Raw genomic sequence first — 15,557 nt, 5'->3', positions numbered from 1 at the left:
AGGTGATCCGTCTCAAAATCCAAAGTCTAGTGCTTCAATTTATCCCAAACAGACACTCACAAACAAGCATGCTATGCACATATCAAACAGATAACCTAATATCATCAAAGAAAAGACACACAGAGCATGCAATGAAGCACAATCTGTCCATCTCTCAGGCTCACGAGGACGAACCAGGCCCTGATACCACTAAATATAACACCCTAATTAGCCTTAGCCTTACCTTGGGTCATAAAGCAAAAGTTAATCAAAGGTTACGATAGTTCTAAGCTTTTACATATATTATATAGAAGGAATTAATAATATCTAGAAGCCCGATGAAGAATATAGCTCAAAAATAGGATTTCAAAAGCTCAAAACATACTAACGAAGCTACTGACTTAACGCATAAGAACAAATATAGAACAACAAAACATCATAGTATAATACTATAATATCATAAGATGCTAGCCACGACTTGCGGAGTTTAAGCCGGCTAGCCATGTACAGACCATATATGAAATCAGACAGTAAAAACAGCTTATACAAGTTTTGTTCTCTCAAACACAAGCCTCTAGGCGAAACAAAATACAAAAGTGAGAGACATATTCAAAATACATCAAAGACTCAAAAAAAGTATCCGGATCCTCCGCTTCTGTCACCAACCAGACAACTCACCGAGTTGGGTTACGACCTGCATCTGAAAAACACAATAGAAATATGGCATGAGAACCAGAGGTTCTCAGTATGGTAACAGTGCCCAGTGATGTAGGATATAAGACCCCGGGACGCCAAAGGCAATCCTAGACTCCATATTCATCACAAGATTCAAGTTTAAAGCATTCTAAAACAATTAAGCATAATATGAAAAACCTCAACCAAACTTAAGCCGTAGCACCATATAAGAGTATTCTATCTTAGGGGATTTCTATTCTAATCAAACACCACTGTCCCATAGCCTTCACCAACCAATCCGCCATGCGATCCAATCGCCACCGCCTTCCGAACCTCCTCAACCCCAGTAAAAGCACAAGTCTATACAATACAAGTAAAACACAAGAAGAGGCATATACAACAATTAATACAAGTAGCAATTAGACATGTTAAACAGATAGGGAAAACAATACCAAGTCATCAAAGCATACAAACAGGTAGAAGATGCACATGATGAATTCCTGCCCCACTGGCTGTGATATCACATTGTCGGTTCAACTGCCAACTCGATACATCTCCATGGAGATGTTGCCCTTCGGATTCATGGTGTGGGAACCCCCGAGATATAGTGCTCGAATCACTGTCCAGGATTTGGCGCCTGCACACTCTGATGATTCGAAGGGATACGAGCGAGATCAATTGCCTTCAACTTCACATCTAAGTGCAAGCGGGATGAACCACCGCCCTTACGCCACCGCCGCTACCTCGACAGGCAGGATCCAACCTCGGCCCCTGCCGGGCGCATAGCGTTTCATAATCTCAATGAAAAAGTGGTACAGTGGTTTTCAAAAGATTTTTAGTACAAGATGGATCCAACACTTCATTAAGAGTCCTAGACTCTTTTCAACCACTGTTTATTCATATTTTAGTTCCTTGATTTCGCATCTCATTCATCAACCATTCATCACACGTCCTCAAACCTTCCCCAGTACAACAGAAACCTAGTACTCCGTTTGCTAACTTTTTTCCAAATAACAGTATCTAAAACCCTTAAACCATTTCTCATGTTTGAGCACCCAAGAATTTGCCTAAAAGTCTTAAAAAGGTGTTACAGAAGCTTACAACCTCGTCGAGAAGGTGAAATAGTTGAAAACAAAGTAAAATTTGAGAAACAGGGCTTGTGCGTGCGCACGCCCAGGAAAATTTTTAAAAGTGTGCGTAAGCACAGGTGTCAAAACATAAAAAGGTTTGTTCACTCGCACAACCTGTGCCAGCGCCCCCAACAGACTGGCCTCCCCAATGTGTGCATGCATACAGGTCTGTGCGTATGCACATGTTGCAATTTTTCCATTGGCGTGCGCGCGCACAGGCTGTGCCAGCGCTGCAAGCAGACTGTCTGCCTCTGCATGTGTAGACCCACAGGTCTGTGCGTGTGCACAGGTCACCATTTATGCAGAGTGTGCGTGCGCACAAGGCTGTGTGTGCGCACCTACCAGAAAACATAAAATTCTGTAACTCTACAGAATTTTCAGATTTTCAACACCAATTTTTGAATGATCATAACTTCTTCTACAAAATTCCAAATTTCACAAACTTTATACCGATTTAAAGGGTTTTCAAAGATCTTTAATTCTAAATAAATTTCAACTAATTTTGAAAATCAAGGTAAAAGTTATGATCAGACAAAGTTCACCAAAATTCAACTTTTACCCGTAATCATAATTTCCACAATTTCTTTATAAAACTTAACCAAACCCAAACCAAACCATTCCAAACTCCACTTTTCATCAAAATCAACCCCCTATATCGTATTACAGCAAACTTACCACATTTTTCCTTCATCTTTCCTCGCCCGTCACATCAACATCAATATATCTCATATATCAAACTTCATTAACAATTTTCCAACTACATTACCAATCAATCAACACCAATATCACATTTATCAACATAATTCACTCCTCAATGTCACCAATCAATCATCCTCATCATATCACTTTTAATCATCGATATCAGACTCAAAAATCATCATATTATCAAGCATCATCATACAATTACATCCAACAATTCATCAACCTTTCAAATCCAATCATATCTTATGGGTCACTAGCCTAAGTGTCCATGAATATTATATACTACATAGAGAAAACTAAAACCATACCTTGACCGATTTCCAATATGAACCAAATGAGCTTTCAACCAAAATCCAACCACCAATGTAGCTCCAACAAGCACCAACAAGCTCCAAACTCACAATAATCAAGCTATATACATATAAATAACCACATAATCAACCTAGGGCTCAACATAAATCAAAATTTTACAAGAGTTCAAAACCTCTTACCTTTTCCACAGATTTGGATGTCAAAATCCAAAGCTAAGCAACGATTAAAGTGAACCTAAACACCAAGAATCACAAAAACTCACTTAATCCCAAGCCTTAGATACCCAAAATTTTGAAGAGAAGAACTGGGAAGATTTAGAGCTTACCTCTAGAGTTTCTTGGATGGGTTTTGTAGAGCTCTTCACAAGGAATACGTAGCCGCTGATGGCACGCAAATCGGAACTCTATAGCTCAAGATATGAGCTTGGGAAGATTGAGGTGAATAGGGTTTTCTTCTTCCTCTCCTCCCTTCTCAATTTCTGAAGTGTGTGTGTTTATGAGGTTAGGGTTCATTAAATGAACCTTTATATATGTTAGACTTGGGCCCAACTTGGGCCCGGTTCAACCCGTTAGCGTTTTTAGCCCGTTTTTGGCACAACTTCGGGCTAAACCTTTAAAATTAATGCCCGGTTTTTCATTCCTACTATTTTTCTAAGGTTTTTGACTGTTTCTACTTTTTCTCCCGCAGCACCGGGCATCGGTTCAACTGCCGGTTCGCGGCCTTTCACGATTTTTCGCAGGATACACATAACACATTTTCTGACTCGGAAAGACCTTCTGAGTCCAAAAATGATATTTAAAACCTCGAATCATCACTCTAACTTTTCAAAATCAAATTTGGCAATATAAACACTTAATTAATTGGTTCGATTAATTGCGGCGGCTACAGCAGATGATGGAGGATGCACGTGAGCGGCGCGACCAGCTCACTATTTGGCTTCATCCGGACCTTAAAAAGGCACTGTACGTCCATTGGGGGACTGATGATGGGTACAAATATCACCATCTCACGAACAAAGCTAATAGGACATCGCCAGATCGTTGAAGCATACTGGTGGGTCAGCGACTTTCATGAAGATAAAGGCCAGGCTGGTGTGTAACTTGGACCCCAATTTATTATTAAGTTCGTTTTGTCTTTGAAATATAATGTCTTACTTGATTTAACATATTGTTTCAACCTGCGTAGTCTAAGTTGTCGAGTCGTGAGGTGACGATAACGAAGACCTTCAAGTACACTCACACCTTGAAGGAGAACAATGAGAGATTTGCTTATCAGCGGTCTACGGATCATTATGTAAGTAAATATCATGTAGTATAAAGTTTTCAATTAACTGCAGTATTAATCATAACATGTGTTACATAGGAGTCCTACACACAGAGATTGGAGGATGCAACCCAGCAATCTCAGCAGACTGGAGACGACAGTAACAACTCTGCTACATCAAAAGTCGATCCTTACATACGGTTTGGTGTGAGATTGCATCTGAACCGTACAAGAACCGCGTATATAGACTGAGATCATTCTTCAAGAAAACCTCCGCACCTCCACATTGAGACCTTCATCCGCCTCTGCCACCAGTCGGCCTGTCGATCTCGAGGCATCGATTTGAGGGAGCAGGTGCTAAAGCTCACTCGGAGCCTTCACAAACAGGCTTAGCAGCTACAGTAGTCTGAGGAGAGATATCAGGAGATCCTCACACGCGTGGCAGACACAGATTTCCTCAAGCTGGAGTAGAGGCGAAAGTTGGAGAGGCTTCAGCGAATGGAGCAACAGATGGTGGTGTACCAAGATCAGATGCAGATTAGTGGCCACAACACTGCTATCGGCAGCGCCACTGCTAGCTAGAGGGGCACCGACATCACCGCTTAGTCCGTCGCTGATGAGCGGATATTTTATACGCTTTTTGGGGATAATTTCATGTGGATTTTAGTATGTTTTAATTAGTTTTTAGTTAAATTTTATTAGTTTTTAGGCAAAAATCATATTTTTGGACTTTACTATGAGTGTGTGTATTTTTCTGTGATTTCAGGTATTTTCTGGCTGAAATTGAGGAAGCTGAGCAAAAATCTGACTTAGGCTGAAAAAGGACTGCTGATGTTGTTGGATCCTGACCTCCCTTCACTCGAAATGGATTTTCTGGAGCTACAGGAGTCCAATTGGCGCGCTCTCAACGGCGTTGGAAAGTAGACATCCAGGGCTTTCCAGCAATATATAATAGTCCATACTTTGCGCGAAGATAGACGACGTAACTTGGCGTTGAACGCCAAGTACATGCTGCTGTCTGGAGTTAAACGCCAGAAACACGTCATGATCCGGAGTTGAACGCCCAAAACACGTCATAACTTGGAGTTTAACTCCAAGAAAAGCCTCTACTCGTGGATAGCTTTAGTCTCAGCCCCAGCACACACCAAGTGGGCCCCAGAAGTGGATTTCTGCACCAATTATCTTAGTTTACTCATATTCTGTAAACCTATGTTACTAGTTTACTATTTAAACAACTTTTAGAGAATTATTCTGTACCTCATGACATTTTCAGATCTGAATTACATACTTTTTGACGGCATGAGTCTCTAAACTCCATTGTTGGGGGTGAGGAGCTCTGCAGCGTCTCGATGAATTAATACAATTCCTTTATTCTCCATTCAAACACGCTTGTTCTTATCTAAGATGTTCATTCGCGCTTAATTATGGAGAAGGTGATGATCCGTGACACTCATCACCTTCCTCAATCCATGAACGTGTGCCTGACAACCACCTCCGTTCTACATCAGATTGAATGAGTATCTCTTAGATTCCTTAATCAGAATCTTCGTGGTATAAGCCGGATTGATGGCGGCATTCATGAGAATCCGGAAAGTCTAAACCTTGTCTGTGGTATTCCGAGTAGGATTCTGGGATTGAATGACTGTGACGAGCTTCAAACTCCTGAAGGCTGGGCGTTAGTGACAGACGCAAAAGAATCAATGGATTCTATTCCAACCTGATTGAGAACCGACAGATGATTAGCCGTGCTGTGACAGAGCATAGGAACGTTTTCACTGAGAGGATGGGAGGTAGCCATTGACAACGGTGACACCCTACATAGAGCTTGCCATGGAAGGGACTTTTCGTGTGTTGAAGGATTTCAAGGAAGAGTTGAAGTTCGAAGGACAAAGCATCTCCAAAACTCCAACATATTTCTCATTACTGCACAACAAGTAACACTGTTACTCTCTTTTACTTTTATAATCAAATCTAGTAATTTCACTTATAATCCTATTGGCCTCCTGACTAAGAATAATAAAATAAATATAGCTTGCTTCAAACCAATAGTCTCCGTGGGATCGACCCTTACTCACATAAGGTATTACTTGGGCGACCCAGTGCACTTGCTGGTTAGTTGTGCGGATTACAAATTCGTGCACCAAGTTTTTGGCGCCGTTGCCGGGGATTATTCGAGTTTGAACAACTAAAAGTTTATTTTATTTCTTAGATTAGGAATAATTTATTTTTATTTTTATTATTATAGAGTCATTAAATCTTGATAGGATAGTTTCTTTTCAAAAATTTCTTTTCAAAATTTATTATTTTTCTTTTAATTAATTGCTAATTTTCGTGAGTTTAGAGTCTTGTTCTAAGTTTGGTGTCAATTGCATATCTCATATTTTTCTTTAAAATTTTCGACTTGTGTTCTTTGTTCTTCATTGATCTTCAAGTTGTTCTTGCTTATTTTTCTTGTTTGATCTTGAGTTTTTCATGCTTTGTGTCTTTTCTTGTTTCATTTGTGTTCTTTTTAAAGCATTAATTGGAATATCTAGAACAAGTGTTACATTTATTCCCAATTGGCTAGAGTATTGGTTTATATTCTTGATAATTGGGTATACGCTTTGGAACCTTTTTCAAAAATAATTTTTCTTGATTTAATCTTGTGCCAAACTTCAAGTTTGGTGTTTTCTTGTTAATCTTTCATAATTTTCGAAAATTGTATTAAAGTTTTCTAAAAATTTTAAGTTTGGTGTTCTTCCTTTTGTTCTTGGTGTTCTTGTGAATCTTCAAGGTGTTCTTGAGTTTTTCTTGTGTCTTGATCTTAAAATTTTTAAGTTTGGTGTTCCTTGGTGTTTTCCCTCCAAAAATTTTCGAAAATAAGGAGCATTAGATCTAAAAATTTTTAGTCTTGTGTCTTTTGTGTGTTTTTCTCTCTCATCACAAAATTCAAAATTCAAAAAAAATTTATATTTTCTAACTAATTTTGAACTTCTCTTTTCGAAAATTTTATATAAAAATTCAAATTTCAATTTCAAAATATTTCCAATTTCTTTTATTTATTTCATTTTTTTATTTTATTTTATAAAAATTAATTCAAAAAAAATATAATAAAAAAAATAAAAAAATAAAATAAAATAAAATAAAATAATCAACATATAAATTATCCCTTGTATTCCATCATGGAAGCAAGTAGGAATGAACAGTCCAAGAGGACTCTGGGGTCATATGCTAACCCCACTACTGCTTCATATGGGAGTAGTATCTGTATACCCTCCATTGGAGTTAGTAGCTTTGAGTTGAATCCTCAGCTCATTATCATGGTGCAGCAAAACTGTCAGTATTCTGGTCTTCCACATGAAGAACCTACAGAATTTTTGGCACAATTTTTGCAAATTGCTGACACAGTACATGATAAGGAAGTGGATCAGGATGTCTACAGATTATTACTATTTCCATTTGCTGTAAAAGATCAAGCTAAGAGGTGGTTAAATAACCAGCCTAAGAACAGCATAAAAACATGGAAGCAGCTGTCAGAAAAATTCCTAAATCACTATTTCCCTCCAAAACGGATGACACAGCTAAGGCTAAGCATCCAAGGCTTCAAACAAGGAGATAATGAATCTCTTTATGATGCCTGGGAGAGATACAGAGAGATGCTAAGAAAATGCCCCTCTGAAATGTTTTCAGAATGGGTGCTATTAGACATCTTCTACTATGGGCTTACAGAAAAAGCTCAGATTTCTCTAGACCACTCAGCTGGTGGATCTATACATATGAGAAAAACAATTGAAGAAGCTCAAGAGCTTATTGATACAGTTGCCAGGAATCAACATCTGTACCTAAGCAGTGAATCTTCCATGAAAGAAGAAGCTAAAACAGTAACTGCTGAGCTCAGTTTGGTGGATCAGGCTAATGAATTCAATCAGCAATTAGACTTTCTAACTCAGCAGCTAGCCGAATTCAAGGAAATATTACAGGAAACAAGAATAGCTAACAGGAATATGGAAGTACAATTAAAGCAGACAGAAAAGCAACTGTCAAAACAAATAGCAGAAGAATGTCAAGCAGTTCAATTAAGAAGTGGGAAAACATTAAATACCTCACTTCAAAGCAGCAGGAAACCAAGAAATGAACAAATGGCTAATCAAAATCCCTCTGAGGACAGTCAGAGCCCAGAGAGGAATAAAGCTGGCGCTGAACGCCCAGACCATGCTCATTCCTGGCGTTCAACGCCTGAAACAAGCATGAATCCGGCGTTGAACGCCCAAAGGGAGCATGGTTCTGGCGTTCAAACGCCAGTAACAAACAAGGAAGTGGCGTCTAACGCCACTCCAGCTTCCACCTCTGGCATTCAAATGCCAGTGGGGGATCAGTCACATACAAGTGCTGATAACAATCCTTCTAAAAAGGCTTCCCAACCCACTTCTGTAGGTAATAAACCTACAGCAACTAAGGTTGAGGAATACAAAGCCAAAATGCCTTATCCTCAAAAACTCCGCCAAGCGGAACAGGATAAGCAATTTGCCCGCTTTACAGACTATCTCAGGACTCTTGAAATAAAGATTCCGTTTGCAGAAGCACTGGAGCAAATACCCTCTTATGCTAAGTTCATGAAAGAGATCTTAAGTCATAAGAAGGATTGGAGGGAAACTGAAAAAGTTTACCTCACTGAAGAATGCAGTGCAGTCATTCTGAAAAGCTTACCTGAGAAGCTTAAAGATCCTGGGAGCTTTATGATACCATGCACATTAGAGGGCACTTGCACCAAGCAAGCTTTATGTGATCTTGGGGCAAGTATCAACCTAATACCTGCATCTACTATCAAAAAGCTTGGCTTAACTGAAGAAATCAAACCAACCAGGATATGTCTTCAACTTGCTGATGGCTCCATTAAATACCCATCAGGCGTGATTGAAGACATGATTGTCAAGGTTGGGCCATTCGCCTTTCCTACTGACTTTGTGGTGCTGGAAATGGAGGAGCACAAGAGTGCAACTCTCATTCTAGGAAGACCTTTCCTAGCAACTGGCCGAACCCTCATTGATGTCCAAAAAGGGGAAGTAACCTTGAGAGTCAATGAGGAGGAGTTCAAGTTGAATGTTGTCAAAGCCATGCAACATCCAGACACCCCAAATGACTGCATGAGTGTTGATATTATTGACTCTCTGGTAAGAGAGATCAATATGGCTGAGAGTCTCGACTCAGAGCTAGAGGACATATTTAAAGATGTTCAGCCTGACCTGGAGGAATCAGAGAGAATAGTAGAACCTCTGAAAATCCCTCAGGAGGAGGAGAAACCTCCTAAACCCGAGCTCAAACCATTACCACCATCCCTGAAATATGCATTTTTGGGAGAAGGTGATACCTTTCCTGTAATCATAAGCTCTACCTTAGAGCCACAGGAAGAGGAAGCACTAATTCAAGTGCTAAGGACACACAAGACAGCTCTTGGGTGGTCCATCAGTGATCTCAAGGGCATTAGCCCAGCTAGATGCATGCACAAAATCTTACTGGAGGGTGACGCCAAGCCAGTGGTTCAACCACAAAGGCGGCTGAACCCAGCCATGAAGGAAGTAGTGCAGAAAGAGGTTACTAAATTACTAGAGGCTGGGATTATTTATCCTATTTCTGACAGCCCCTGGGTGAGCCCTGTCCAAGTCGTCCCTAAGAAAGGTGGCATGACGGTGGTTCATAATGAAAAAAATGAACTGGTTCCTACAAGAACAGTTACTGGGTGGCGTATGTGTATTGATTACAGAAGGCTCAATACAGCCACCAGAAAGGATCATTTTCCTTTACCATTCATAGACCAGATGTTAGAAAGACTAGCAGGTCATGAATACTACTGCTTCCTGGATGGATATTCAGGTTATAATCAAATTGCAGTATACCCCCAGGATCAGGAGAAAACGGCGTTCACATGCCCATCTGGAGTATTTGCATACAGAAGGATGCCATTTGGCCTGTGCAATGCACCTGCAACCTTTCAGAGGTGCATGCTCTCAATTTTCTCTGATATGGTGGAAAAATTCCTGGAAGTCTTCATGGATGACTTTTCAGTATTTGGAGACTCATTCAGCTCCTGCCTTAACCATTTAGCACTTGTTCTAAAAAGATGCCAAGAGACTAACCTGGTTTTAAACTGGGAGAAGTGTCACTTTATGGTGACTGAAGGAATTGTCCTTGGGCACAAAATCTCGAACAAGGGAATAGAGGTGGATCAAGCTAAGGTAGAGGTAATTGAAAAATTACCACCACCTGCCAATGTTAAGGCAATCAGAAGCTTTCTGGGGCATGCAGGATTCTATAGGAGGTTTATAAAAGATTTTTCAAAAATTGCCAAACCTCTGAGCAACCTGCTAGCTGCTGACACGCCATTTATCTTTGATAAAGAGTGTCTGCAGGCATTTGAGACTCTGAAAGCTAGATTGGTTACAGCACCAATCATCTCTGCACCAGACTGGACATTACCATTTGAATTAATGTGTGATGCCAGTGACCATGCCATTGGTGCAGTGTTGGGACAAAGGCATGACAAGCTTCTGCACGTCATTTACTATGCCAGCCGTGTTTTAAATGACGCACAGAAGAATTACACAACCACAGAAAAAGCTACTTGCAGTGGTTTACGCCATTGACAAATTCAGATCCTATTTAGTAGGATCAAAAGTGATTGTGTATACAGATCATGCTGCTCTTAAATATCTACTCACAAAGCAGGATTCAAAACCCAGACTTATAAGATGGGTGCTGCTTCTGCAAGAGTTTGATATAGAAATAAGAGACAGAAAAGGAACAGAGAATCAAGTAGCAGATCACCTGTCCCGAATAGAACCAGTAGAAGGGGCGTCCCTCCCTCTCACTGAGATCTCTGAAACCTTTCCGGATGAGCAACTCTTTGCCATCCAGGAAGTGCCATGGTTTGCAGACATTGCAAACTACAAGGCAGTGAGATTTATACCCAAAGAGTACAGTAGACAGCAAATAAAGAAGCTGATCACGGATGCAAAGTATTATCTTTGGGATGAGCCGTATCTCTTTAAGAGATGTGCAGACGGAGTACTCCGTAGATGTGTGCCTAAGGAAGAAACACAGAAGATCCTATGGCACTGCCATGGATCACAGTATGGAGGACATTTTGGAAGTGAGCGAACAGCCACAAGAGTCCTCCAATGTGGCTTCTACTGGCCTACTCTCTATAAAGACTCCCGAGTGTATGTACTTAATTGTGACAGTTGCCAAAGATCTGGCAATCTACCTCACAGTTACGCCATGCCTCAGCAAGGGATCTTGGAGATTGAGTTGTTTGATGTATGGGGCATTGACTTCATGGGACCTTTCCCACCATCATACTCAAACACTTATATTCTGGTGGCGGTGGATTATGTATCCAAATGGGTGGAGGCTATTGCAACACCCACCAATGACACTAAAACAGTGTTAAAATTCCTCCAGAAACACATCTTCAGCAGATTTGGTATCCCTAGAGTGTTAATCAGTGATGGGGGCACTCATTTCTGCAATAAACAGCTTTATGCTGCTCTGGTTCGTTATGGAGTTAGCCACAGGGTAGCTACCCCATATCATCCACAAACTAATGGGCAAGCTGAAGTCTCAAATAGAGAACTCAAAAGAATCCTGGAACGGACTGTAATTAACCGTAGAAGGGATTGGGCAAGAAGCTTGGATGATGCTCTGTGGGCATACAGAACAGCATTCAAGACCCCTATAGGGACCTCTCCATACCAGCTTGTGTATGGAAAGGCATGTCACTTGCCAGTGGAACTGGAACACAAGGCCTATTGGGCAACCAGATTCCTGAACCTTGATGCCAAGCTAGCCGGAGAAAAACGATTGCTCCAGTTAAATGAGCTAGAGGAATTTAGACTCAATGCTTTCGAAAATGCAAAGATTTACAAAGAGAAAGCGAAAAGATGGCATGATAAGAAATTGTCATCCAGAGTCTTTGAGCCAGGGCAGAAAGTTCTGCTATTTAATTCCAGGCTCAAAATATTCCCCGGGAAATTAAAATCCCGGTGGAGAGGTCCATATGTGATTACAAGCGTATCACCATATGGATACGTAGAGCTTCAGGATAATGAATCCAACAAAAAGTTCATTGTTAATGGACAGAGAATTAAACATTATCTTGAAAGTAACTTCGAGCAAGAATGCTCGAAACTGAGACTTGATTAGAACTCAGTGGTAGTCCAGCTAAAGACAATAAAGAAGCGCTTGCTGGGAGGCAACCCAGCCATTTACAAAGCTTATTTACTAATTAAATAAATTTTCTTTTTTTACAGGTATGTGTCCAAGTATCTTCAAAGGGTAAAAATAGAAATTGATTGAATTTACAGAGTTACAGGGAAATTTGGAAGCTCACTGGCGTGAAAAAGCCAGTAAGAAAGATTTTGGGCGTTGAACGCCCAAAAGAAGCACCCACTGGGCGTTCAACGCCAGTAACGGTAGCCATCTGGGCGTTAAACGCCAGAAAGGAGCATCTTCTGGGCGTTGAACGCCAGAAAGAAGCACCTTATGGGCGTTTAACGCCAGAGTGTTAGCATCCTGGGCGTTCAGAAAAACGCCCAGTGACAAAGGACTTCCTGGCGTTCAACGCCAGAAAGAAGCATCAGCTGGGCGTTGAACGCCCAGGAGAAGCAGCATTTGGGCGTTAAACGCCCAAAACATGCATCGTTTGGGCGTTTAACGCCAGGATGGTGGGGAGGAGGTAAAATTCGTTTTTCTTTACAATTTTTCTAAATTTTTATGTTTCAATTCATGATTTCTTGCATAAACATGTTTCAAAATGTCATTCTTAAAAATCAAATTAGTTTTCTAAGAACCCTAATTTCTAAAATCCCTTTTTCAAAAATATCAAATGTATCTTAATTCATAAACACAAATCTTTTTCCAATCCAATTCTTTTTCAAATATTTTTAATTTCTTCTCATATCTTTTTCAACTCATCTTATCTTTTTTCGAAACTGCCTCTCCTTCTACTCCTCTCCTTTCCTTTCTTTTGCTTGAGGACAAGCAAACCTCTAAGTTTGGTGTGATTTGCCATGATCACTGAGTTAAAACTCATTAAGATCATGGCACCTAAGAGAACAGGAAGAGCAAGGATGTGAACTTAAGGGAGCTGAAGCGTCAGAAATTAATTCTTGAAGGCACCCCACAGACTAGAGGAACATCCACTTCCCAAAATACAGGTTGTTAAGTTCTAATTCTAGCTTTAACTCTGTGATAGTATTATTTTAGGATTTTACCTTAGAAGTTATATAGGAGTAGTAGTAATTAGCATATCTATTTTGGCTTTATTTCCAATTAAGTTATAACTTATTTTTCTCATCATCATCAAACATGAATAAAATAGTAGATTTGTAGAATAAAGAGGCAATTTAATTTTTCATTCGAGTTCTTAATAAGGAAAATTCTAATTATTTATATGTGGTGGCAATACTTTTTGTCTTCTGAATGAATGCTTGAACAGTGCATATTTTTTATATTGAAATTTATGAATGTTAAAATTGTTGGCTCCTGAAAGAATGATGAACAAGAGAAATGTTATTGATGATCTGAAAAATCATGAAATTGATTCTTGAAGCAAGAAAAAGCAGTGAAAAAAAAAAATTTTTTTGCGAAAAAAAAAATATTTGGATCAAAAGGAATAAAAGCCAAACAGCCCTTAAAACCAAAAGGCAAGGGTGAAAAGGATCCAAGGCTTTGAGCATTAATGGATAGGAGGGCCCAAGGAAATAAATCCAGGCCTAAGCGGCTAAATCAAGCTGTCCCTAACCATGTGCTTGTGGCATGCAGGTCCAAGTGAAGAGCTTGAGACTGAGTGGTTAAAGTCGTGATCCAAAGCAAAAGAGTGTGCTTAAGAACTCTGGACACCTCTAATTGGGAACTCTAGCAAAGCTGAGTCACAATCTGAAAAGGTTCACCCAATTATGTGTCTGTGGCATTTATGTATCCGGTGGTAATACTGGAAAATAAAGTGCTTAGGGCCACGGCCAAGACTCATAAAGTAGCTGTGTTCAAGAATCAACATACTAAACTAGGAGAATCAATAATACTATCTGAATTCTGAGTTCCTATGGATGCCAACCATTCTGAATTTCAAAGGATAAAGTGAGATGCCAAAACTGTTCAGAAGCAAAAAGCTACTAGCCCCCCTCATCTAATTAGAATCTGAGCTTCACTTGAAACTCTGAGATATTATTGTTTCTTAATTTCTTTTCATCCTATTTTATTTATCTAGTTGCTTGAGGACAAGCAACAGTTTAAGTTTGGTGTTGTGATGAGCGGATATTTTATACGCTTTTTGGGGATAATTTCATGTGGATTTTAGTATGTTTTAATTAGTTTTTAGTTAAATTTTATTAGTTTTTAGGCAAAAATCATATTTCTGGACTTTACTATGAGTGTGTGTATTTTTCTGTGATTTCAGGTATTTTCTGGCTGAAATTGAGGAAGCTGAGCAAAAATCTGACTTAGGCTGAAAAAGGACTGCTGATGTTGTTGGATCCTGACCTCCCTGCACTCGAAATGAATTTTCTGGAGCTACAGGAGTCCAATTGGCGCGCTCTCAACGGCGTTGGAAAGTAGACATCCAGGGCTTTCCAGCAATATATAATAGTCCATACTTTGCGCGAAGATAGACGACGTAACTTGGCGTTGAACGCCAAGTACATGCTGCTGTCTGGAGTTAAACGCCAGAAACACGTCATGATCCGGAGTTGAACGCCCAAAACACGTCATAACTTGGAGTTTAACTCCAAGAAAAGCCTCTACTCGTGGATAGCTTTAGTCTCAGCCCCAGCACACACCAAGTGGGCCCCAGAAGTGGATTTCTGCACCAATTATCTTAGTTTACTCATATTCTGTAAACCTATGTTACTAGTTTACTATTTAAACAACTTTTAGAGAATTATTCTGTACCTCATGACATTTTCAGATCTGAATTACATACTTTTTGACGGCATGAGTCTCTAAACTCCATTGTTGGGGGTGAGGAGCTCTGCAGCGTCTCGATGAATTAATACAATTCCTTTATTCTCCATTCAAACACGCTTGTTCTTATCTAAGATGTTCATTCGCGCTTAATTATGGAGAAGGTGATGATCCGTGACACTCATCACCTTCCTCAATCCATGAACGTGTGCCTGACAACCACCTCCGTTCTACATCAGATTGAATGAGTATCTCTTAGATTCCTTAATCAGAATCTTCGTGGTATAAGCCGGATTGATGGCGGCATTCATGAGAATCCGGAAAGTCTAAACCTTGTCTGTGGTATTCCGAGTAGGATTCTGGGATTGAATGACTGTGACGAGCTTCAAACTCCTGAAGGCTGGGCGTTAGTGACAGACGCAAAAGAATCAATGGATTCTATTCCAACCTGATTGAGAACCGACAGATGATTAGCCGTGCTGTGACAGAGCATAGGAACGTTTTCACTGAGAGGATGGGAGGTAGCCATTGACAACGGTGACACCCTACATAGAGCTTGCC

The sequence above is a fragment of the Arachis stenosperma genome, chromosome 10 (genome assembly GCF_014773155.1).
Source record: "Arachis stenosperma cultivar V10309 chromosome 10, arast.V10309.gnm1.PFL2, whole genome shotgun sequence".
In the NCBI taxonomy this organism is placed as follows: Eukaryota; Viridiplantae; Streptophyta; class Magnoliopsida; order Fabales; family Fabaceae; genus Arachis; species Arachis stenosperma.
This window is presented reverse-complemented; position numbering follows the sequence as displayed.